The 19,193-nt window shown below is 40.8% G+C and overlaps 5 non-coding genes and 68 pseudogenes across 5 annotated transcripts; all 73 read right to left on the bottom strand.

Moving 5' to 3' along the window:
* Nucleotides 1-16: 16 nt before the first annotated feature.
* Nucleotides 17-135, bottom strand: LOC134961732 (5S ribosomal RNA; annotated as a pseudogene).
* A 107-nt stretch (nucleotides 136-242) lies between these two features.
* On the bottom strand, nucleotides 243-362 carry LOC134964848 (5S ribosomal RNA; annotated as a pseudogene).
* A 107-nt stretch (nucleotides 363-469) lies between these two features.
* LOC134961090 (5S ribosomal RNA) lies at nucleotides 470-588 on the bottom strand (annotated as a pseudogene).
* Nucleotides 589-921: 333 nt separating this feature from the next.
* Nucleotides 922-1,040, bottom strand: LOC134962974 (5S ribosomal RNA). The gene has a single exon (XR_010188079.1). It is a non-coding gene; the product is annotated as a 5S ribosomal RNA (ribosomal RNA).
* A 107-nt stretch (nucleotides 1,041-1,147) lies between these two features.
* LOC134962625 (5S ribosomal RNA) lies at nucleotides 1,148-1,266 on the bottom strand (annotated as a pseudogene).
* A 333-nt stretch (nucleotides 1,267-1,599) lies between these two features.
* On the bottom strand, nucleotides 1,600-1,718 carry LOC134960762 (5S ribosomal RNA; annotated as a pseudogene).
* A 107-nt stretch (nucleotides 1,719-1,825) lies between these two features.
* On the bottom strand, nucleotides 1,826-1,944 carry LOC134960855 (5S ribosomal RNA; annotated as a pseudogene).
* Nucleotides 1,945-2,051: 107 nt separating this feature from the next.
* LOC134960554 (5S ribosomal RNA) lies at nucleotides 2,052-2,170 on the bottom strand (annotated as a pseudogene).
* A 107-nt stretch (nucleotides 2,171-2,277) lies between these two features.
* Nucleotides 2,278-2,396, bottom strand: LOC134962266 (5S ribosomal RNA; annotated as a pseudogene).
* Nucleotides 2,397-2,503: 107 nt separating this feature from the next.
* On the bottom strand, nucleotides 2,504-2,622 carry LOC134961129 (5S ribosomal RNA; annotated as a pseudogene).
* A 107-nt stretch (nucleotides 2,623-2,729) lies between these two features.
* Nucleotides 2,730-2,848, bottom strand: LOC134958970 (5S ribosomal RNA; annotated as a pseudogene).
* Nucleotides 2,849-2,955: 107 nt separating this feature from the next.
* LOC134961360 (5S ribosomal RNA) lies at nucleotides 2,956-3,074 on the bottom strand (annotated as a pseudogene).
* A 107-nt stretch (nucleotides 3,075-3,181) lies between these two features.
* On the bottom strand, nucleotides 3,182-3,300 carry LOC134961349 (5S ribosomal RNA; annotated as a pseudogene).
* Nucleotides 3,301-3,407: 107 nt separating this feature from the next.
* Nucleotides 3,408-3,526, bottom strand: LOC134961348 (5S ribosomal RNA; annotated as a pseudogene).
* A 333-nt stretch (nucleotides 3,527-3,859) lies between these two features.
* LOC134963578 (5S ribosomal RNA) lies at nucleotides 3,860-3,978 on the bottom strand. Its single transcript, XR_010188136.1, has one exon. It is a non-coding gene; the product is annotated as a 5S ribosomal RNA (ribosomal RNA).
* A 107-nt stretch (nucleotides 3,979-4,085) lies between these two features.
* Nucleotides 4,086-4,204, bottom strand: LOC134960605 (5S ribosomal RNA; annotated as a pseudogene).
* A 107-nt stretch (nucleotides 4,205-4,311) lies between these two features.
* On the bottom strand, nucleotides 4,312-4,431 carry LOC134964896 (5S ribosomal RNA; annotated as a pseudogene).
* A 107-nt stretch (nucleotides 4,432-4,538) lies between these two features.
* On the bottom strand, nucleotides 4,539-4,657 carry LOC134963708 (5S ribosomal RNA; annotated as a pseudogene).
* Nucleotides 4,658-4,764: 107 nt separating this feature from the next.
* On the bottom strand, nucleotides 4,765-4,883 carry LOC134962036 (5S ribosomal RNA; annotated as a pseudogene).
* Nucleotides 4,884-4,990: 107 nt separating this feature from the next.
* On the bottom strand, nucleotides 4,991-5,109 carry LOC134962962 (5S ribosomal RNA). The gene has a single exon (XR_010188078.1). It is a non-coding gene; the product is annotated as a 5S ribosomal RNA (ribosomal RNA).
* A 107-nt stretch (nucleotides 5,110-5,216) lies between these two features.
* Nucleotides 5,217-5,335, bottom strand: LOC134963188 (5S ribosomal RNA; annotated as a pseudogene).
* A 333-nt stretch (nucleotides 5,336-5,668) lies between these two features.
* Nucleotides 5,669-5,787, bottom strand: LOC134964185 (5S ribosomal RNA; annotated as a pseudogene).
* A 107-nt stretch (nucleotides 5,788-5,894) lies between these two features.
* LOC134960493 (5S ribosomal RNA) lies at nucleotides 5,895-6,013 on the bottom strand (annotated as a pseudogene).
* A 107-nt stretch (nucleotides 6,014-6,120) lies between these two features.
* LOC134961469 (5S ribosomal RNA) lies at nucleotides 6,121-6,239 on the bottom strand (annotated as a pseudogene).
* Nucleotides 6,240-6,346: 107 nt separating this feature from the next.
* Nucleotides 6,347-6,465, bottom strand: LOC134962425 (5S ribosomal RNA; annotated as a pseudogene).
* A 107-nt stretch (nucleotides 6,466-6,572) lies between these two features.
* LOC134961721 (5S ribosomal RNA) lies at nucleotides 6,573-6,691 on the bottom strand (annotated as a pseudogene).
* Nucleotides 6,692-6,798: 107 nt separating this feature from the next.
* Nucleotides 6,799-6,917, bottom strand: LOC134960362 (5S ribosomal RNA; annotated as a pseudogene).
* Nucleotides 6,918-7,024: 107 nt separating this feature from the next.
* LOC134959932 (5S ribosomal RNA) lies at nucleotides 7,025-7,143 on the bottom strand (annotated as a pseudogene).
* A 107-nt stretch (nucleotides 7,144-7,250) lies between these two features.
* Nucleotides 7,251-7,369, bottom strand: LOC134961401 (5S ribosomal RNA; annotated as a pseudogene).
* Nucleotides 7,370-7,476: 107 nt separating this feature from the next.
* On the bottom strand, nucleotides 7,477-7,595 carry LOC134963199 (5S ribosomal RNA; annotated as a pseudogene).
* Nucleotides 7,596-7,702: 107 nt separating this feature from the next.
* On the bottom strand, nucleotides 7,703-7,821 carry LOC134960107 (5S ribosomal RNA; annotated as a pseudogene).
* A 540-nt stretch (nucleotides 7,822-8,361) lies between these two features.
* LOC134963717 (5S ribosomal RNA) lies at nucleotides 8,362-8,480 on the bottom strand (annotated as a pseudogene).
* A 107-nt stretch (nucleotides 8,481-8,587) lies between these two features.
* On the bottom strand, nucleotides 8,588-8,706 carry LOC134964519 (5S ribosomal RNA; annotated as a pseudogene).
* Nucleotides 8,707-8,813: 107 nt separating this feature from the next.
* Nucleotides 8,814-8,932, bottom strand: LOC134961520 (5S ribosomal RNA; annotated as a pseudogene).
* Nucleotides 8,933-9,039: 107 nt separating this feature from the next.
* Nucleotides 9,040-9,158, bottom strand: LOC134964285 (5S ribosomal RNA; annotated as a pseudogene).
* A 107-nt stretch (nucleotides 9,159-9,265) lies between these two features.
* On the bottom strand, nucleotides 9,266-9,384 carry LOC134962860 (5S ribosomal RNA; annotated as a pseudogene).
* A 107-nt stretch (nucleotides 9,385-9,491) lies between these two features.
* Nucleotides 9,492-9,610, bottom strand: LOC134961292 (5S ribosomal RNA; annotated as a pseudogene).
* A 333-nt stretch (nucleotides 9,611-9,943) lies between these two features.
* On the bottom strand, nucleotides 9,944-10,062 carry LOC134963566 (5S ribosomal RNA). Its single transcript, XR_010188135.1, has one exon. It is a non-coding gene; the product is annotated as a 5S ribosomal RNA (ribosomal RNA).
* Nucleotides 10,063-10,169: 107 nt separating this feature from the next.
* LOC134960604 (5S ribosomal RNA) lies at nucleotides 10,170-10,288 on the bottom strand (annotated as a pseudogene).
* A 107-nt stretch (nucleotides 10,289-10,395) lies between these two features.
* Nucleotides 10,396-10,515, bottom strand: LOC134964895 (5S ribosomal RNA; annotated as a pseudogene).
* A 107-nt stretch (nucleotides 10,516-10,622) lies between these two features.
* LOC134963707 (5S ribosomal RNA) lies at nucleotides 10,623-10,741 on the bottom strand (annotated as a pseudogene).
* A 107-nt stretch (nucleotides 10,742-10,848) lies between these two features.
* Nucleotides 10,849-10,967, bottom strand: LOC134962035 (5S ribosomal RNA; annotated as a pseudogene).
* A 107-nt stretch (nucleotides 10,968-11,074) lies between these two features.
* LOC134962949 (5S ribosomal RNA) lies at nucleotides 11,075-11,193 on the bottom strand. Its single transcript, XR_010188077.1, has one exon. It is a non-coding gene; the product is annotated as a 5S ribosomal RNA (ribosomal RNA).
* Nucleotides 11,194-11,300: 107 nt separating this feature from the next.
* Nucleotides 11,301-11,419, bottom strand: LOC134963187 (5S ribosomal RNA; annotated as a pseudogene).
* Nucleotides 11,420-11,752: 333 nt separating this feature from the next.
* LOC134964184 (5S ribosomal RNA) lies at nucleotides 11,753-11,871 on the bottom strand (annotated as a pseudogene).
* Nucleotides 11,872-11,978: 107 nt separating this feature from the next.
* On the bottom strand, nucleotides 11,979-12,097 carry LOC134960492 (5S ribosomal RNA; annotated as a pseudogene).
* Nucleotides 12,098-12,204: 107 nt separating this feature from the next.
* On the bottom strand, nucleotides 12,205-12,323 carry LOC134961468 (5S ribosomal RNA; annotated as a pseudogene).
* Nucleotides 12,324-12,430: 107 nt separating this feature from the next.
* On the bottom strand, nucleotides 12,431-12,549 carry LOC134962424 (5S ribosomal RNA; annotated as a pseudogene).
* A 107-nt stretch (nucleotides 12,550-12,656) lies between these two features.
* LOC134961719 (5S ribosomal RNA) lies at nucleotides 12,657-12,775 on the bottom strand (annotated as a pseudogene).
* A 107-nt stretch (nucleotides 12,776-12,882) lies between these two features.
* On the bottom strand, nucleotides 12,883-13,001 carry LOC134960361 (5S ribosomal RNA; annotated as a pseudogene).
* Nucleotides 13,002-13,108: 107 nt separating this feature from the next.
* Nucleotides 13,109-13,227, bottom strand: LOC134959931 (5S ribosomal RNA; annotated as a pseudogene).
* A 107-nt stretch (nucleotides 13,228-13,334) lies between these two features.
* Nucleotides 13,335-13,453, bottom strand: LOC134961398 (5S ribosomal RNA; annotated as a pseudogene).
* A 107-nt stretch (nucleotides 13,454-13,560) lies between these two features.
* On the bottom strand, nucleotides 13,561-13,679 carry LOC134963198 (5S ribosomal RNA; annotated as a pseudogene).
* A 107-nt stretch (nucleotides 13,680-13,786) lies between these two features.
* Nucleotides 13,787-13,905, bottom strand: LOC134960106 (5S ribosomal RNA; annotated as a pseudogene).
* Nucleotides 13,906-14,445: 540 nt separating this feature from the next.
* On the bottom strand, nucleotides 14,446-14,564 carry LOC134963716 (5S ribosomal RNA; annotated as a pseudogene).
* A 107-nt stretch (nucleotides 14,565-14,671) lies between these two features.
* Nucleotides 14,672-14,790, bottom strand: LOC134964518 (5S ribosomal RNA; annotated as a pseudogene).
* Nucleotides 14,791-14,897: 107 nt separating this feature from the next.
* LOC134961519 (5S ribosomal RNA) lies at nucleotides 14,898-15,016 on the bottom strand (annotated as a pseudogene).
* Nucleotides 15,017-15,123: 107 nt separating this feature from the next.
* Nucleotides 15,124-15,242, bottom strand: LOC134964284 (5S ribosomal RNA; annotated as a pseudogene).
* Nucleotides 15,243-15,349: 107 nt separating this feature from the next.
* Nucleotides 15,350-15,468, bottom strand: LOC134962859 (5S ribosomal RNA; annotated as a pseudogene).
* A 107-nt stretch (nucleotides 15,469-15,575) lies between these two features.
* Nucleotides 15,576-15,694, bottom strand: LOC134961291 (5S ribosomal RNA; annotated as a pseudogene).
* Nucleotides 15,695-16,028: 334 nt separating this feature from the next.
* On the bottom strand, nucleotides 16,029-16,147 carry LOC134964557 (5S ribosomal RNA; annotated as a pseudogene).
* Nucleotides 16,148-16,256: 109 nt separating this feature from the next.
* Nucleotides 16,257-16,373, bottom strand: LOC134964898 (5S ribosomal RNA; annotated as a pseudogene).
* A 333-nt stretch (nucleotides 16,374-16,706) lies between these two features.
* On the bottom strand, nucleotides 16,707-16,826 carry LOC134964889 (5S ribosomal RNA; annotated as a pseudogene).
* Nucleotides 16,827-16,934: 108 nt separating this feature from the next.
* Nucleotides 16,935-17,053, bottom strand: LOC134963658 (5S ribosomal RNA; annotated as a pseudogene).
* A 107-nt stretch (nucleotides 17,054-17,160) lies between these two features.
* On the bottom strand, nucleotides 17,161-17,279 carry LOC134959811 (5S ribosomal RNA; annotated as a pseudogene).
* A 107-nt stretch (nucleotides 17,280-17,386) lies between these two features.
* LOC134963127 (5S ribosomal RNA) lies at nucleotides 17,387-17,505 on the bottom strand (annotated as a pseudogene).
* A 107-nt stretch (nucleotides 17,506-17,612) lies between these two features.
* LOC134962523 (5S ribosomal RNA) lies at nucleotides 17,613-17,731 on the bottom strand (annotated as a pseudogene).
* Nucleotides 17,732-17,838: 107 nt separating this feature from the next.
* On the bottom strand, nucleotides 17,839-17,957 carry LOC134961403 (5S ribosomal RNA; annotated as a pseudogene).
* A 107-nt stretch (nucleotides 17,958-18,064) lies between these two features.
* Nucleotides 18,065-18,183, bottom strand: LOC134963067 (5S ribosomal RNA; annotated as a pseudogene).
* A 107-nt stretch (nucleotides 18,184-18,290) lies between these two features.
* Nucleotides 18,291-18,409, bottom strand: LOC134961088 (5S ribosomal RNA; annotated as a pseudogene).
* A 107-nt stretch (nucleotides 18,410-18,516) lies between these two features.
* On the bottom strand, nucleotides 18,517-18,635 carry LOC134962327 (5S ribosomal RNA; annotated as a pseudogene).
* A 107-nt stretch (nucleotides 18,636-18,742) lies between these two features.
* Nucleotides 18,743-18,861, bottom strand: LOC134964475 (5S ribosomal RNA; annotated as a pseudogene).
* Nucleotides 18,862-18,968: 107 nt separating this feature from the next.
* Nucleotides 18,969-19,087, bottom strand: LOC134961723 (5S ribosomal RNA; annotated as a pseudogene).
* Nucleotides 19,088-19,193: the final 106 nt, after the last annotated feature.

Raw genomic sequence — 19,193 nt, 5'->3', positions numbered from 1 at the left:
GTTGGCAGTATAAAAACACCTACAGCACCTTGTATTCCCAGGTGATCTCCCATCCAAATACTAACCAGGCCCAACACTTCTTAGCTTCCAAGATCAGATGAGATTGGTTGCATCCAGTGTGGTGTGACTGCAGATAATCTTTGTGGTTTCTTTTAGAACTTTTCTACTTCTAACTACTGGTAAATAAATGAAAAAGTTTGAAAATAGAATGCATCAACAGAACGGAGTTGGTAGTATAAAAATATCTGCAGCTACTTGCAATCCCAGGTGGATTACCCATCCTAATACTAACCAGGCCCAGCACTGCTTAGTTTCCAAGATCAGATGAGATTGGGCGTATCCAGTGTGGTGTGGCTGTAGATGAACTGTGCGGTTTCTTTTAGAACTTTTCTACTTCTAACTACTGGTACATAAATGAATAAGTTTGAAAATGGTATGCATCAACAGAATGGTGTTGGCAGTATAAAAATACCTACAGCACCTTGTATTCCCTTGTGGTTTCCCATCCAAGAATTAAACAGGCCCAACACTGCTTAGCTTCCAAGATCAGATGAGATTGGGCGTATCCAGTGTGGTGTGGCTGTAGATGAACTTTGTGGTTTCTGTTAGAACTTTTCTACTTCTAGCTACTGGTACATAAATGAATAAGTTTGAAAATGGAATGCATAAACAGAATGGTGTTGGCAGTATAAAAATACTTCCAGCAACTTGTATTCCCAGGTTGTCTCCCATCCAAGTACTAACCAGGGGCAACACTTCTTAGCTTTCAAGATCAGATGAGAATTGGCTTATCCAGTGTGGTGTGGCTGTAGATAAGCTTTGTGGTTTCTGTTAGAACTTTTCTACTTCTAACTACTGGTACATAAATGAACATGTTTGAAAATGGAATGCATCAACAGAACGGTGTTGGCAGTATAAAAATATCTACAGCACCTTATATTCCCAGGTGGTCTCCCATCCAAGTACTAACCAAGCCCAACACTGCTTAGCTTCCAAGATCAGATGAGATTGGGCGTATCCAGTGTGGTGGGGCTGTAGATAATCTTTGTGGTTTCTGTCAGAACTTTTCTACTTCTAACTACTGGTAAATAAATGAAAAAGTTTGAAAATGGAATGCATCAACAGAACGGAGTTGGCAGTATAAAAATATCTGCAGCACCTTGCATTCCCAGGTGGTTTCCCATCCAAATACTAACCAGGCCCAGCAATGCTTAGTTTCCAAGATCAGATGAGATTGGGCGTATCCAGTGTGGTGTGGCTGTAGATGAACTTTGTGGTTTCTGTTAGAACTTTTCTACTTCTAGCTACTGGTACATAAATGAATAAGTTTGAAAATGGAATGCATAAACAGAATGGTGTTGGCAGTATAAAAATACTTCCAGCAACTTGTATTCCCAGGTTGTCTCCCATCCAAGTACTAACCAGGGGCAACACTTCTTAGCTTTCAAGATCAGATGAGATTTAGCTTATCCAGTGTGGTGTGGCTGTAGATAAGCTTTGTGGTTTCTGTTAGAACTTTTCTACTTCTAACTACTGGTACATAAATGAATACGTTTGAAAATGTAATGCATCAACAGAATGGTCTTGGCAGTATAAAAACACCTACAGCACCTTGTATTCCCAGGTGGTCTCCCATCCAAGTACTATCCAAGCCCAACACTTCTTAGCTTCCAAGATCATATGAGATTGGGCGTATCCAGTGTGGTGTGGTTGTAGATGAGCTATGTGTTTTCTGTTAGAACTTTTCTACTTCTAGCTACTGGTACATAAATGAATAAGTTTGAAAATGGAATGCATCAACAGTACGTTGTTGGCAGTATAAAAATACCTACAGCACCATGTATTGCCAGGTGGTCTCCCATCCTAGTACTAACCAAGACCAACACTGCTTAGCTTCCAAGATCAGATGAGATTGGGCATATCCAGTGTGGTGTGGCTGTAGATGAGCTCTGTGGTTTCTGTTAGAACTTTTCTACTTCTAACTACTGGTACATAAATGAATAAGTTTGAAAATGGAATGCATCAACAGAACGGTGTTGGCAGTATAAAAATACCTACAGCACCTTGTATTCCCAGGTGGTCTCCCATCCAAATACTAACCAAGCCTAACACTGCTTAGCTTCCAAGATCAGATGAAATTGGGCGTATCCAGTGTGGTGTGGCTGTAGATGAGCATTGTGGTTTCTGTTAGAGCTTTTCTACTTCTAACTACTGGTAAATAAATGAAAAAGTTTGAAAATGAAATGCATCAACAAAACGGAGTTGGCAGTATAAAAATACCTACCGCTCCTCGTATTCCCAGGTGGTCTCCCACCAAAGTACTAAACAGGCCCAACACTGCTTAGCTTCCAAGATCAGATGAGATTGTTCGTATCCAGTGTGGTGTGGCTGTAGATGAGCTTTGTGGTTTCTGTTAGAACTTTTCTACTTCTAACTACTGGTACATAAATGAATAAGTTTGAAAATGGAATGCATCAACAGAACGTTGTTGGCAGTATAAAAATACCTACAGCACCATGTATTGCCAGGTGGTCTCCCATCCTAGTACTAACCAAGACCAACACTGCTTAGCTTTCAAGATCAGATGAGATTGGGCGTATCCAGTGTGGTGTGGCTGTAGATGAACTTTGTGGTTTCTGTTAGAATTTTTCTACTTCTAGCTACTGGTACATAAATTAATAAGTTTGTAAATGAAATGCATCAACAGAATGGTGTTGGCAGTATAAAAATACCTCCAGCACCTTGTATTCCCAGGTTGTCTCCCATCCAAGTAATAACCAGGCCCAACACTTCTTAGCTTCCAAGATCAGATGATATTGGGCGTATCCAGTGTGGTGTGGCTGTGGATAAGCTTTGTGGTTTCTGTTAGAACTTTTCTACTTCTAACTACTGGTACACAAATGAATAAGTTTGAAAATGGAATGCATCAACAGAACGGTGTTGGCAGTATAAAAATACCTACCGCACCTCGTATTCCCAGGTGGTCTCCCACCAAAGTACTAAACAGGCCCAACACTGCTTAGCTTCCAAGATCAGATGAGATTGTTCGTATCCAGTGTGGTGTGGCTGTAGATGAGCTTTGTGGTTTCTGTTAGAACTTTTCTACTTCTAACTACTGGTACATAAATGAATAAGTTTGAAAATGGAATGCATCAACAAAACGGAGTTGGCAGTATAAAAATATCTGCAGCACCTTGCATTCCCAGGTGGTTTCCCATCCAAATACTAACCAGGCCCAGCACTGCTTAGTTTCCAAGATCAGATGAGATTGGGCGTATCCAGTGTGGTGTGGCTGTAGATGAGCTTTGCGGTTTCTGTTAGAACTTTTCTACTTCTAACTACTGGTACATAAATGAAAAAGTTTGAAAATGGAATGCATCAACAAAACGGAGTTGGCAGTATAAAAATATCTGCAGCACCTTGCATTCCCAGGTGGTTTCCCATCCAAATACTAACCAGGCCCAGCACTGCTTAGTTTCCAAGATCAGATGAGATTGGGCGTATCCAGTGTGGTGTGGCTGTAGATGAACTTTGCGGTTTCTGTTAGAATTTTTCTACTTCTAGCTACTGGTACATAAATTAATAAGTTTGTAAATGAAATGCATCAACAGAATGGTGTTGGCAGTATAAAAATACCTCCAGCACCTTGTATTCCCAGGTTGTTTCCTATCCAAGTACTAACCAGGACCAACACTTCTTAGCTTCCAAGGACAGATGATATTGGGCGTATCCAGTGTGGTGTGGCTGTAGATGAGCTTTGTGGTTTCTGTTAGAACTTTTCTACTTCTAACTACTGGTACATAAATGAATAAGAATGAATTTGGAAAGCATCAACAGAACGCTGTTGGCAGTATAAAAATACCTACAGCACCATGTATTCCCAGGTGGTCTCCCATCCAAGTACTAACCAGGCCTAACACTGCTTAGCTTCCAAGCTCAGATGAGATTGGGTGTATCCAGTGTGGTGTGGCTGCAGATGAGCTTTGTATTTTCTGTTAGAACTTTTCTACTTCTAGCTACTGGTACATAAATGAATAAGTTTGAAAATTGAATGCATCAACAGAATGGAGTTGGCAGTATAAAAACACCTACAGCACCTTGTATTCCCAGGTGGTCTCCCATCCAAGTACTAACCAGGCCCAACACTTCTTAACTTCCAAGATCAGATGAGATTGGTTGCATCCAGTGTGGTGTGATTGCAGATAATCTTTGTGGTTTCTTTTAGAACTTTTCTACTTCTAACTACTGGTAAATAAATGAAAAAGTTTGAAAATAGAATGCATCAACAGAACGGAGTTGGTAGTATAAAAATATCTGCAGCTCCTTGCAATCCCAGGTGGATTACCCATCCTAATACTAACCAGGCCCAGCACTGCTTAGTTTCCAAGATCAGATGAGATTGGGCGTATCCAGTGTGGTGTGGCTGTAGATGAACTGTGCGGTTTCTTTTAGAACTTTTCTACTTCTAACTACTGGTACATAAATGAATAAGTTTGAAAATGGTATGCATCAACAGAATGGTGTTGGCAGTATAAAAATACCTACAGCACCTTGTATTCCCAGGTGGTTTCCCATCCAAGAATTAAACAGGCCCAAAACTGCTTAGCTTCCAAGATCAGATGAGATTGGGCGTATCCAGTGTGGTGTTTCTGTAGATGAGCTTTGTGGTTTCTGTTAGAACTTTTCTACTTCTAGCTACTGGTACATAAATGAATAAGTTTGAAAATGGAATGCATAAACAGAACGGTGTTGGCAGTATAAAAATACCTACAGCACTTTGTATTCCCAGGTGGTCTCCCACCCAAGTACTAACCAGGCCCAACACTGCTTAGCTTCCAAGGTCAGATGATATTGGGCAGATCCAGTGTGGTGTGGCTGTAGATGAGCTTTGCCGTTTCAGTTAGAACTTTTCTACTTCTAACTACTGGTACATAAATGAACATTTTTGAAAATGGAATGCATCAACAGAACGGTGTTGGCAGTATAAAAATATCTACAGCACCTTATATTCCCAGGTGGTCTCCCATCCAAGTACTAACCAAGCCCAACACTGCTTAGCTTCCAAGATCAGATGAGATTGGGCGTATCCAGTGTGGTGGGGCTGTAGATAATCTTTGTGGTTTCTGTCAGAACTTTTCTACTTCTAACTACTGGTAAATAAATGAAAAAGTTTGAAAATGGAATGCATCAACAGAACGGAGTTGGCAGTATAAAAATATCTGCAGCACCTTGCATTCCCAGGTGGTTTCCCATCCAAATACTAACCAGGCCCAGCAATGCTTAGTTTCCAAGATCAGATGAGATTGGGCGTATCCAGCGTGGTGTGGCTGTAGATGAACTTTGTGGTTTCTGTTAGAACTTTTCTACTTCTAGCTACTGGTACATAAATGAATAAGTTTGAAAATGGAATGCATAAACAGAATGGTGTTGGCAGTATAAAAATACTTCCAGCAACTTGTATTCCCAGGTTGTCTCCCATCCAAGTACTAACCAGGGGCAACACTTCTTAGCTTTCAAGATCAGATGAGATTGGGCTTATCCAGTGTGGTGTGGCTGTAGATAAGCTTTGTGGTTTCTGTTAGAACTTTTCTACTTCTAACTACTGGTACATAAATGAATACGTTTGAAAATGTAATGCATCAACAGAATGGTCTTGGCAGTATAAAAACACCTACAGCACCTTGTATTCCCAGGTGGTCTCCCATCCAAGTACTATCCAGGCCCAAAACTTCTTAGCTTCCAAGATCATATGAGATTGTTCGTATCCAGTGTGGTGTGGTTGTAGATGAGCTTTGTGGTTTCTGTTAGAACTTTTCTACTTCTAACTACTGGTACATAAATGAATAAAATTGAAATTGGAATGCATCAACAGAACGGTGTTGGCAGTATAAAAATACCTACAGCACCTTGTATTCCCAGGTGGTCTCCCATCAAAGTACTAACCAATCCCAACACTGCTTAGCTTCCAAGATCAGATGAGATTGGACGTATCCAGTGTGGTGTGGCTGTAGATGAGCTCTGTGGTTTCTGTTAGAACTTTTCTACTTCTATCTACTGGTACATAAATGAATAAGTTTGAAAATGGAATGCATCAACAGAACGGTGTTGGCAGTATAAAAATACCTGTAGCACCTTGTATTCCCAGGTGGTCTCCCATCCAAGTACTAACCAAGCCCAACACTGCTTAGCTTCCAAGATCAGATGAGATTGGGCATATCCATTGTGGTGTGGCTGTAGATGAGCTTTGCGGTTTCTGTTAGAACTTTTCTACTTCTAACTACTGGTACATAAATGAAAAAGTTTGAAAATGGAATGCATCAACAAAACGGAGTTGGCAGTATAAAAATATCTGCAGCACCTTGCATTCCCAGGTGGTTTCCCGTCCAAATACTAACCAGGCCCAGCACTGCTTAGTTTCCAAGATCAGATGAGATTGGGCGTATCCAGTGTGGTGTGGCTGTAGATGAGCTTTGTGGTTTCTGTTAGAACTTTTCTACTTCTAATTACTGGTACATAAATGAATAAGTTTGAAAATGGAATGCATCAACAGAACGGTGTTGGCAGTATAAAAATACCTGCTGCACCTTGTATTCCCAGGTGGTCTCCCATCAAAGTACAAACCAGTCCCAACACTGCTTAGCTTCCAAGATCAGATGAGATTGGGCGTATCCAGTGTGGTGTGGCTGTAGATGAGCTTTGTGGTTTCTGTTAGAACTTTTCTACTTCTAATTACTGGTACATAAATGAATAAGTTTAAAAATGGAATGCATCAACAGAACGGTGTTGGCAGTTTAAAAATACCTACAGCACCTCGTATTCCCAGGTGGTCCCCCACCAAAGTACTAAACAGGCCCAACACTGCTTAGCTTCCAAGATCAGATGAGATTGTTCGTATCCAGTGTGGTGTGGCTGTAGATGAGCATTGTTGTTTCTGGTAGAACTTTTCTACTTCTAACTACTTGTACACAAATTAATAAGTTTGAAAATGGAATGCATCAACAGAACGGTGTTGGCAGTATAAAAATACCTGCAGCACCTTGTATTCCCAGGTGGTCTCCCATCCAAGTACTAACCAGTCCCAACACTGCTTAGCTTCCAAGATCAGATGAGATTGGGCGTATCCAGTGTGGTGTGGCTGTAGATGAATTGTGTGGTTTCTTTTAGAACTTTTCTACTTCTAACTACTGGTACATAAATAAATAAGTTTGAAAATGGTATGCATCAACAGAACGGTGTTGGCAGTATAAAAATACCTACAGCACCTTGTATTCCCAGGTGGTTTCCCATCCAAGAATTAAAAAGGCCCAACACTGCTTAGCTTCCAAGATCACATGAGATTGGGCGTATCCAGTGTAGTGTGGCTGTAGATGAGCTTTGTGGTTTCTGTTAGAACTTTTCTACTTCTAGCTACTGGTACATAAATGAATAAGTTTGAAAATGGAATGCATAAACAGAACGGTGTTGGCAGTATAAAAATACCTACAGCACTTTGTATTCCCAGGTGGTCTCCCACCCAAGTACTAACCAGGCCCAACACTGCTTAGCTTCCAAAGTCAGATGATATTGGGCAGATCCAGTGTGGTGTGGCTGTAGATGAGCTTTGCCGTTTCAGTTAGAACTTTTCTACTTCTAACTACTGGTACATAAATGAACATGTTTGAAAATGGAATGCATCAACAGAACGGTGTTGGCAGTATAAAAATATCTACAGCACCTTATATTCCCAGGTGGTCTCCCATCCAAGTACTAACCAAGACCAACACTGCTTCGCTTCCAAGATCAGATGAGATTGGGCGTATCCAGTGTGGTGGGGCTGTAGATAATCTTTGTGGTTTCTGTCAGAACTTTTCTACTTCTAACTACTGGTAAATAAATGAAAAAGTTTGAAAATGGAATGCATCAACAGAACGGAGTTGGCAGTATAAAAATATCTGCAGCACCTTGCATTCCCAGGTGGTTTCCCATACAAATACTAACCAGGCCCAGCAATGCTTAGTTTCCAAGATCCAGTGTGGTGTGCCTGTAGATGAACTTTGCGGTTTCTGTTAGAACTTTTCTACTTCTAGCTACTGGTACATAAATGAATAAGTTTAATAATGGAATGCATCAACAGAATGGTGTTGGCAGTATAAAAATACTTCCAGCAACTTGTATTCCCAGGTTGTCTCCCATCCAAGTACTAACCAGGGACAACACTTCTTAGCTTTCAAGATCAGATGAGATTGGGCTTATCCAGTGTGGTTTTGCTGTAGATAAACTTTGTGGTTTCTGTTAGAACTTTTCTACTTCTAACTACTGGTACATAAATGAATAAGTTTGAAAATGGAATGCATCAACAGAACGTTGTTGGCAGTATAAAAATTCCTACAGCACCATGTATTGCCAGGTGGTCTCCCATCCTAGTACTAACCAAGACCAACACTGCTTAGCTTCCAAGATCAGATGAGATTGTTCGTATCCAGTGTGGTGTGGCTGTAGATGAGCATTGTGGTTTCTGTTAGAACTTTTCTACTTCTAACTACTGGTACATAAATGAATAAGTTTGAAAATGGAATGCATCAACAGAACGGTGTTGGCAGTATAAAAATACCTGTAGCACCTTGTATTCCCAGGTGGTCTCCCATCCAAGTACTAACCAAACCCAACACTGCTTAGCTTCCAACATCAGATGAGATTGTGCGTATCCATTGTGGTGTGGCTGTAGATGACCTTTGTGGTTTCTGTTAGAACTTTTCTACTTCTAACTACTGGTACATAAATGAATAAGATTGAATTTGGAAAGCATCAACAGAACGGTGTTGGCAGTATAAAAATACCTGCAGAACCTTGTATTCCCAGGTGGTCTCCCATCAAAGTACTAACCAGTCCCAACACTGCTTAGCTTCCAAGATCAGATGAGATTGGGCGTATCCAGTGTGGTGTGGCTGTAGATGAACTTTGCGGTTACTGTTAGAACTTTTCTACTTCTAGCTACTGGTACATAAATGAATAAGTTTGAAAATGGAATGCATCAACAGAATGGTGTTGGCAGTATAAAAATAAATCCAGCACCTTGTATTCCCAGTTTGTCTCCCATCCAAGTACTAACCAGGCCCAACACTTCTTAGCTTCCAAGATCAGATGAGATTGCGTGTATCCAGTGTGGTGTGGCTGCAGATAAGCTTTGGGGTTTCTTTTAGAACTTTTCTACTTCTAACTACTGGTACATAAATGAATAAGTTTGAAAATGGAATGCATCAACAGAATGGTGTTGGCAGTATAAAAATAACTCCAGCACCTTGTATTCCCAGGTTGTCTCCCATCCAAGTACTAACCAGGCCCAACACTTCTTAGCTTCCAAGATCAGATGAGATTGGGCGCATCCAGTGCGGTGAGGCTGTAGATGAGCATTGTGGTTTCTGTTAGAACTTTTCTACTTCTAGCTACTGGTACATAAGTGAATAAGTTTGAAAATGGAATGCATCAACAGAACGGTGTTGGCAGTATAAAAATACCTACAGTACTTTGTATTCCCAGGTGGTCTCCCATCCAAGCACTAACCAGGCCCAACACTGCATAGCTTCCAAGATCTGATGAGATTGGGTGTATCCAGTGTGGTGTGGCTGTAGATGAACTTTGCGGTTTCTGTTAGAATTTTTCTACTTCTAGCTACTGGTACATAAATTAATAAGTTTGTAAATGAAATGCATCAACAGAATGGTGTTGGCAGTATAAAAATACCTCCAGCACCTTGTATTCCCAGGTTGTTTCCTATCCAAGTACTAACCAGGACCAACACTTCTTAGCTTCCAAGGACAGATGATATTGGGCGTATCCAGTGTGGTGTGGCTGTAGATGAGCTTTGTGGTTTCTGTTAGAACTTTTCTACTTCTAACTACTGGTACATAAATGAATAAGAATGAATTTGGAAAGCATCAACAGAACGCTGTTGGCAGTATAAAAATACCTACAGCACCATGTATTCCCAGGTGGTCTCCCATCCAAGTACTAACCAGGCCTAACACTGCTTAGCTTCCAAGCTCAGATGAGATTGGGTGTATCCAGTGTGGTGTGGCTGCAGATGAGCTTTGTATTTTCTGTTAGAACTTTTCTACTTCTAGCTACTGGTACATAAATGAATAAGTTTGAAAATTGAATGCATCAACAGAATGGAGTTGGCAGTATAAAAACACCTACAGCACCTTGTATTCCCAGGTGGTCTCCCATCCAAGTACTAACCAGGCCCAACACTTCTTAACTTCCAAGATCAGATGAGATTGGTTGCATCCAGTGTGGTGTGATTGCAGATAATCTTTGTGGTTTCTTTTAGAACTTTTCTACTTCTAACTACTGGTAAATAAATGAAAAAGTTTGAAAATAGAATGCATCAACAGAACGGAGTTGGTAGTATAAAAATATCTGCAGCTCCTTGCAATCCCAGGTGGATTACCCATCCTAATACTAACCAGGCCCAGCACTGCTTAGTTTCCAAGATCAGATGAGATTGGGCGTATCCAGTGTGGTGTGGCTGTAGATGAACTGTGCGGTTTCTTTTAGAACTTTTCTACTTCTAACTACTGGTACATAAATGAATAAGTTTGAAAATGGTATGCATCAACAGAATGGTGTTGGCAGTATAAAAATACCTACAGCACCTTGTATTCCCAGGTGGTTTCCCATCCAAGAATTAAACAGGCCCAAAACTGCTTAGCTTCCAAGATCAGATGAGATTGGGCGTATCCAGTGTGGTGTTTCTGTAGATGAGCTTTGTGGTTTCTGTTAGAACTTTTCTACTTCTAGCTACTGGTACATAAATGAATAAGTTTGAAAATGGAATGCATAAACAGAACGGTGTTGGCAGTATAAAAATACCTACAGCACTTTGTATTCCCAGGTGGTCTCCCACCCAAGTACTAACCAGGCCCAACACTGCTTAGCTTCCAAGGTCAGATGATATTGGGCAGATCCAGTGTGGTGTGGCTGTAGATGAGCTTTGCCGTTTCAGTTAGAACTTTTCTACTTCTAACTACTGGTACATAAATGAACATTTTTGAAAATGGAATGCATCAACAGAACGGTGTTGGCAGTATAAAAATATCTACAGCACCTTATATTCCCAGGTGGTCTCCCATCCAAGTACTAACCAAGCCCAACACTGCTTAGCTTCCAAGATCAGATGAGATTGGGCGTATCCAGTGTGGTGGGGCTGTAGATAATCTTTGTGGTTTCTGTCAGAACTTTTCTACTTCTAACTACTGGTAAATAAATGAAAAAGTTTGAAAATGGAATGCATCAACAGAACGGAGTTGGCAGTATAAAAATATCTGCAGCACCTTGCATTCCCAGGTGGTTTCCCATCCAAATACTAACCAGGCCCAGCAATGCTTAGTTTCCAAGATCAGATGAGATTGGGCGTATCCAGCGTGGTGTGGCTGTAGATGAACTTTGTGGTTTCTGTTAGAACTTTTCTACTTCTAGCTACTGGTACATAAATGAATAAGTTTGAAAATGGAATGCATAAACAGAATGGTGTTGGCAGTATAAAAATACTTCCAGCAACTTGTATTCCCAGGTTGTCTCCCATCCAAGTACTAACCAGGGGCAACACTTCTTAGCTTTCAAGATCAGATGAGATTGGGCTTATCCAGTGTGGTGTGGCTGTAGATAAGCTTTGTGGTTTCTGTTAGAACTTTTCTACTTCTAACTACTGGTACATAAATGAATACGTTTGAAAATGTAATGCATCAACAGAATGGTCTTGGCAGTATAAAAACACCTACAGCACCTTGTATTCCCAGGTGGTCTCCCATCCAAGTACTATCCAGGCCCAAAACTTCTTAGCTTCCAAGATCATATGAGATTGTTCGTATCCAGTGTGGTGTGGTTGTAGATGAGCTTTGTGGTTTCTGTTAGAACTTTTCTACTTCTAACTACTGGTACATAAATGAATAAAATTGAAATTGGAATGCATCAACAGAACGGTGTTGGCAGTATAAAAATACCTACAGCACCTTGTATTCCCAGGTGGTCTCCCATCAAAGTACTAACCAATCCCAACACTGCTTAGCTTCCAAGATCAGATGAGATTGGACGTATCCAGTGTGGTGTGGCTGTAGATGAGCTCTGTGGTTTCTGTTAGAACTTTTCTACTTCTATCTACTGGTACATAAATGAATAAGTTTGAAAATGGAATGCATCAACAGAACGGTGTTGGCAGTATAAAAATACCTGTAGCACCTTGTATTCCCAGGTGGTCTCCCATCCAAGTACTAACCAAGCCCAACACTGCTTAGCTTCCAAGATCAGATGAGATTGGGCATATCCATTGTGGTGTGGCTGTAGATGAGCTTTGCGGTTTCTGTTAGAACTTTTCTACTTCTAACTACTGGTACATAAATGAAAAAGTTTGAAAATGGAATGCATCAACAAAACGGAGTTGGCAGTATAAAAATATCTGCAGCACCTTGCATTCCCAGGTGGTTTCCCGTCCAAATACTAACCAGGCCCAGCACTGCTTAGTTTCCAAGATCAGATGAGATTGGGCGTATCCAGTGTGGTGTGGCTGTAGATGAGCTTTGTGGTTTCTGTTAGAACTTTTCTACTTCTAATTACTGGTACATAAATGAATAAGTTTGAAAATGGAATGCATCAACAGAACGGTGTTGGCAGTATAAAAATACCTGCTGCACCTTGTATTCCCAGGTGGTCTCCCATCAAAGTACAAACCAGTCCCAACACTGCTTAGCTTCCAAGATCAGATGAGATTGGGCGTATCCAGTGTGGTGTGGCTGTAGATGAGCTTTGTGGTTTCTGTTAGAACTTTTCTACTTCTAATTACTGGTACATAAATGAATAAGTTTAAAAATGGAATGCATCAACAGAACGGTGTTGGCAGTTTAAAAATACCTACAGCACCTCGTATTCCCAGGTGGTCCCCCACCAAAGTACTAAACAGGCCCAACACTGCTTAGCTTCCAAGATCAGATGAGATTGTTCGTATCCAGTGTGGTGTGGCTGTAGATGAGCATTGTTGTTTCTGGTAGAACTTTTCTACTTCTAACTACTTGTACACAAATTAATAAGTTTGAAAATGGAATGCATCAACAGAACGGTGTTGGCAGTATAAAAATACCTGCAGCACCTTGTATTCCCAGGTGGTCTCCCATCCAAGTACTAACCAGTCCCAACACTGCTTAGCTTCCAAGATCAGATGAGATTGGGCGTATCCAGTGTGGTGTGGCTGTAGATGAATTGTGTGGTTTCTTTTAGAACTTTTCTACTTCTAACTACTGGTACATAAATAAATAAGTTTGAAAATGGTATGCATCAACAGAACGGTGTTGGCAGTATAAAAATACCTACAGCACCTTGTATTCCCAGGTGGTTTCCCATCCAAGAATTAAAAAGGCCCAACACTGCTTAGCTTCCAAGATCACATGAGATTGGGCGTATCCAGTGTAGTGTGGCTGTAGATGAGCTTTGTGGTTTCTGTTAGAACTTTTCTACTTCTAGCTACTGGTACATAAATGAATAAGTTTGAAAATGGAATGCATAAACAGAACGGTGTTGGCAGTATAAAAATACCTACAGCACTTTGTATTCCCAGGTGGTCTCCCACCCAAGTACTAACCAGGCCCAACACTGCTTAGCTTCCAAAGTCAGATGATATTGGGCAGATCCAGTGTGGTGTGGCTGTAGATGAGCTTTGCCGTTTCAGTTAGAACTTTTCTACTTCTAACTACTGGTACATAAATGAACATGTTTGAAAATGGAATGCATCAACAGAACGGTGTTGGCAGTATAAAAATATCTACAGCACCTTATATTCCCAGGTGGTCTCCCATCCAAGTACTAACCAAGACCAACACTGCTTCGCTTCCAAGATCAGATGAGATTGGGCGTATCCAGTGTGGTGGGGCTGTAGATAATCTTTGTGGTTTCTGTCAGAACTTTTCTACTTCTAACTACTGGTAAATAAATGAAAAAGTTTGAAAATGGAATGCATCAACAGAACGGAGTTGGCAGTATAAAAATATCTGCAGCACCTTGCATTCCCAGGTGGTTTCCCATACAAATACTAACCAGGCCCAGCAATGCTTAGTTTCCAAGATCCAGTGTGGTGTGCCTGTAGATGAACTTTGCGGTTTCTGTTAGAACTTTTCTACTTCTAGCTACTGGTACATAAATGAATAAGTTTAATAATGGAATGCATCAACAGAATGGTGTTGGCAGTATAAAAATACTTCCAGCAACTTGTATTCCCAGGTTGTCTCCCATCCAAGTACTAACCAGGGACAACACTTCTTAGCTTTCAAGATCAGATGAGATTGGGCTTATCCAGTGTGGTTTTGCTGTAGATAAACTTTGTGGTTTCTGTTAGAACTTTTCTACTTCTAACTACTGGTACATAAATGAATAAGTTTGAAAATGGAATGCATCAACAGAACGTTGTTGGCAGTATAAAAATTCCTACAGCACCATGTATTGCCAGGTGGTCTCCCATCCTAGTACTAACCAAGACCAACACTGCTTAGCTTCCAAGATCAGATGAGATTGTTCGTATCCAGTGTGGTGTGGCTGTAGATGAGCATTGTGGTTTCTGTTAGAACTTTTCTACTTCTAACTACTGGTACATAAATGAATAAGTTTGAAAATGGAATGCATCAACAGAACGGTGTTGGCAGTATAAAAATACCTGTAGCACCTTGTATTCCCAGGTGGTCTCCCATCCAAGTACTAACCAAACCCAACACTGCTTAGCTTCCAACATCAGATGAGATTGTGCGTATCCATTGTGGTGTGGCTGTAGATGACCTTTGTGGTTTCTGTTAGAACTTTTCTACTTCTAACTACTGGTACATAAATGAATAAGATTGAATTTGGAAAGCATCAACAGAACGGTGTTGGCAGTATAAAAATACCTGCAGAACCTTGTATTCCCAGGTGGTCTCCCATCAAAGTACTAACCAGTCCCAACACTGCTTAGCTTCCAAGATCAGATGAGATTGGGCGTATCCAGTGTGGTGTGGCTGTAGATGAACTTTGCGGTTACTGTTAGAACTTTTCTACTTCTAGCTACTGGTACATAAATGAATAAGTTTGAAAATGGAATGCATCAACAGAATGGTGTTGGCAGTATAAAAATAAATCCAGCACCTTGTATTCCCAGTTTGTCTCCCATCCAAGTACTAACCAGGCCCAACACTTCTTAGCTTCCAAGATCAGATGAGATTGCGTGTATCCAGTGTGGTGTGGCTGCAGATAAGCTTTGGGGTTTCTTTTAGAACTTTTCTACTTCTAACTACTGGTACATAAATGAATAAGTTTGAAAATGGAATGCATCAACAGAATGGTGTTGGCAGTATAAAAATAACTCCAGCACCTTGTATTCCCAGGTTGTCTCCCATCCAAGTACTAACCAGGCCCAACACTTCTTAGCTTCCAAGATCAGATGAGATTGGGCGCATCCAGTGCGGTGAGGCTGTAGATGAGCATTGTGGTTTCTGTTAGAACTTTTCTACTTCTAGCTACTGGTACATAAGTGAATAAGTTTGAAAATGGAATGCATCAACAGAACGGTGTTGGCAGTATAAAAATACCTACAGTACTTTGTATTCCCAGGTGGTCTCCCATCCAAGCACTAACCAGGCCCAACACTGCATAGCTTCCAAGATCTGATGAGATTGGGTGTATCCAGTGTGGTGTGGCTGTAGATGAGGTTTGCGGTTACTGTTAGAACTTTTCTACTTCTAGCTACTGGTACATAAATGAATAAGTTTGAAAATGGAATGCATCAACAGAATGGTGTTGGCAGTATAAAAATAAATCCAGCACCTTGTATTCCCAGGGTTTCTCCCATCCAAGTACTAACCAGGCTCAACACTTCTTAGCATCCAAGATCAGATGAGATTGGGCGTACCCAGTATGGTGTGGCTGTAGATAAGCTCTGTGGTTTCTGTTAGAACTTTTCTACTTCTAACTACTGGTAAATAAATGAACCAAGTTTGAAAATGGAATGCATCAACAGAACGGAGTTGGCAGTATAAAAATATCTGCAGCACCTTGCATTCCCAGGTGGTTTCCCATCCAAATACTAACCAGGCCCAGCACTGCATAGGTTCCAAGGTCAGATGAGATTGGGCGTATCCACTGTGGTGTGGCTGTAGATGAACTTTGCGGTTACTGTTAGAACTTTTCTACTTCTAGCTACTGGTACATAAATGAATAAGTTTGAAAATGGAATGCATCAACAGAATGGTGTTGGCAGTATAAAAATAAATCAAGCACCTTGTATTCCCAGTTTGTCTCCCATCCAAGTACTAACCAGGCCCAACACTTCTTAGCTTCCAAGATCAGATGAGATTGCGTGTATCCAGTGTGGTGTGGCTGCAGATAAGCTTTGGGGTTTCTTTTAGAACTTTTCTACTTCTAACTACTGGTACATAAATGAATAAGTTTGAAAATGGAATGCATCAACAGAATGGTGTTGGCAGTATAAAAATAGATCCAGCACCTTGTATTCCCAGTTTGTCTCCCATCCAAGTACTAACCAGGCCCAACACTTCTTAGCTTCTAAGATCAGATGAGATTGCATGTATCCAGTGTGGTGTGGCTGCAGATAAGCTTTGGGGTTTCTTTTAGAACTTTTCTACTTCTAACTACTGGTACATAAATGAATAAGTTTGAAAATGGAATGCATCAACAGAATGGTGTTGGCAGTATAAAAATAACTCCAGCACCTTGTATTCCCAGGTTGTCTCCCATCCAAGTACTAACCAGGCCCAACACTTCTTAGCTTCCAAGAATCAGATGATATTGGGCGTATCCAGTGTGGTGTGGCTGTAGATAAGCTTTGTGGTTTCTGTTAGAACTTTTCTACTTCTAACTACTGATAAATAAATGAACAAAGTTTGAAAATGGAATGCATCAACAGAATGGAGTTGGCAGTATAAAAATAAATGCAGCACCTTGCATTCCCAGGTGGTTTCCCATCCAAATACTAACGAGGCCCAGCACTGCTTAGTTTCCAAGGTCAGATGAGATTGGGCAAATCCAGTGAGGTGTGGCTGTAGATGAGTTTTGTGGTTTCTTTTAGAACTTTTCTACTTCTAACTACTGGTACATAAATGAATAAGTTTGAAAATGTAATGCATCAACAGAACGGTGTTGGCAGTATAAAAATACCTACAGTACTTTGTATTCCCAGGTGGTCTCCCATCCAAGCACTAACCAGGCCCAACACTGCTTAGCTTCCAAGATCAGATGAGATTGGGTGCATCCAGTGTGGTGTGGCTGTAGATAAAGTTTGGGGTTTCTGTTAGAACTTTTCTACTTCTAGCCACTGGTACATAAATGAATAAGTTTGAAAGTGGAATGCTTCAACAGAACGGTGTTGGCAGTATAAAAATACCTGCAGCACCTTGTATGCCCAGGTGGTCTCCCATCAAAGTACTAACCAGTCCCAACACTGCGTAGCTTCCAAGATCAGATGAGATTGGGCGTATCCAGTGTGGTGTGGCTGTAGATGAGCTTTGTGGTTTCTGTTAGAACTTTTCTACTTCTAACTACTGGTACATAAATGAATAAGTTTGAAAATGGAATGCATCAACAGAACGGTGTTGGCAGTATAAAAATACCTACAGCACCTCGTATTCCCAGGTTGTCTCCCACCAAAGTACTAAACAGGCCCAACACGGCTTAAATTCCAAGATCAGATGAGATTGGGCGGATCCAGTGTGGTGTGGCTGTAGATGAGCTTTGCGGTTTCTGTTAGAACTTTTCTACTTCTAACTACTGGTACATAAATTAATAAGTTTGAAAATGGAATGCATCAACAGAACGGTGTTGGCAGTATAAAAATACCTACAGCACCTTGTATTCCCAGGTGGTATCCCATCCAAGTACTAACCAGGCCCAACACTGCTTAACTTCCAAGGTCAAATGATATTGGGCAGAACCAGTGTGGTTTGGCTGTAGATGAGCTTTGCGGTTTCTGTTAGAACTTTTCTACTTCTAGCTACTGGTACATAAATGAATAAGTTTGAAAATGGAATGCATCAACAGAATGGTGTTGGCAGTATAAAAATAACTCCAGCACCTTGTATTCCCAGGTTGTCTCCCATCCAAGTACTAACCAGGCCCAACACTTCTTAGCTTCCAAGATCAGATGAGATTGGTTGTATCCAGTGTGGTGTGGCTGCAGATAAGCTTTGTGGTTTCTGTTAGAACTTTTCTACTTCTAACTACTGGTACATAAATGAATAAGTTTGAAAATGGAATGCTTCAACAAAACGGAGTTGGCAGTATAAAAATATCTGCAGCACCTTGCATTCCCAGGTGGTTTCCCATCCAAATACTAACCAGGCCCAGCACTGCTTAGTTTCCAAGATCAGATGAGATTGGGCGCATCCAGTGTGGTGTGGCTGTAGATGAGCTTTGTGGTTTCTGTTAGAGCTTTTCTACTTCTAACTACTGGTAAATAAATGAAAAAGTTTGAAAATGGAATGCATCAACAAAACGGAGTTGGCAGTATAAAAATATCTGCAGCACCTTGCATTCCCAGGTGGTTTCCCATCCAAATACTAACCAGGCCCAGCACTGCTTAGTTTCCAAGATCAGATGAAATTGGGCGTATCCAGTGTGGTGTGGCTGTAGATGAACTTTGCGGTTTCTGTTAGAACTTTTCTGCTTCTAGCTACTGGTACATAAATGAATAAGTTTGAAAGTGGAATGCATCAACAGAATGGTGTTTGCAGTATAAAAGTACCTACAGCATCTTGTATTGCCAGGTGGTCTCCCATCCTAGTACTAACCAGGACCAACACTTCTTAGCTTCCAAGATCAGATGAGATTGGGCATATCCAGTGTGGTGAGCCTGTAGATGAGCTTTGGGGTTTCTGTTAGAACTTTTCTACTTCTAACTACTGGTACATAAATGAATAAGATTGAAAATGGAATGCATCAACAGAACGGTGTTGGCAGTATAAAAATACCTGCAGCACCTTGTATTCCCAGGTGGTCTCCCGTCAAAGTACTAACCAGTTCCAACACTGCTTAGCTTCCAAGATCAGATGAGATTGGGCGTATCCAGTGTGGTGTGGCTGTAGATGAGCTTTGTGGTTTCTGTTAGAACTTTTCTACTTCTAACTACTGGTACATAAATGAATAAGTTTGAAAATGGAATGCATCAACAGAACGGTGTTGGCAATATAAAA

The sequence above is a fragment of the Pseudophryne corroboree genome, chromosome 9 (genome assembly GCF_028390025.1).
Source record: "Pseudophryne corroboree isolate aPseCor3 chromosome 9, aPseCor3.hap2, whole genome shotgun sequence".
Lineage (NCBI taxonomy): Eukaryota > Metazoa > Chordata > Amphibia > Anura > Myobatrachidae > Pseudophryne > Pseudophryne corroboree.
This window is presented reverse-complemented; position numbering and strand designations above follow the sequence as displayed.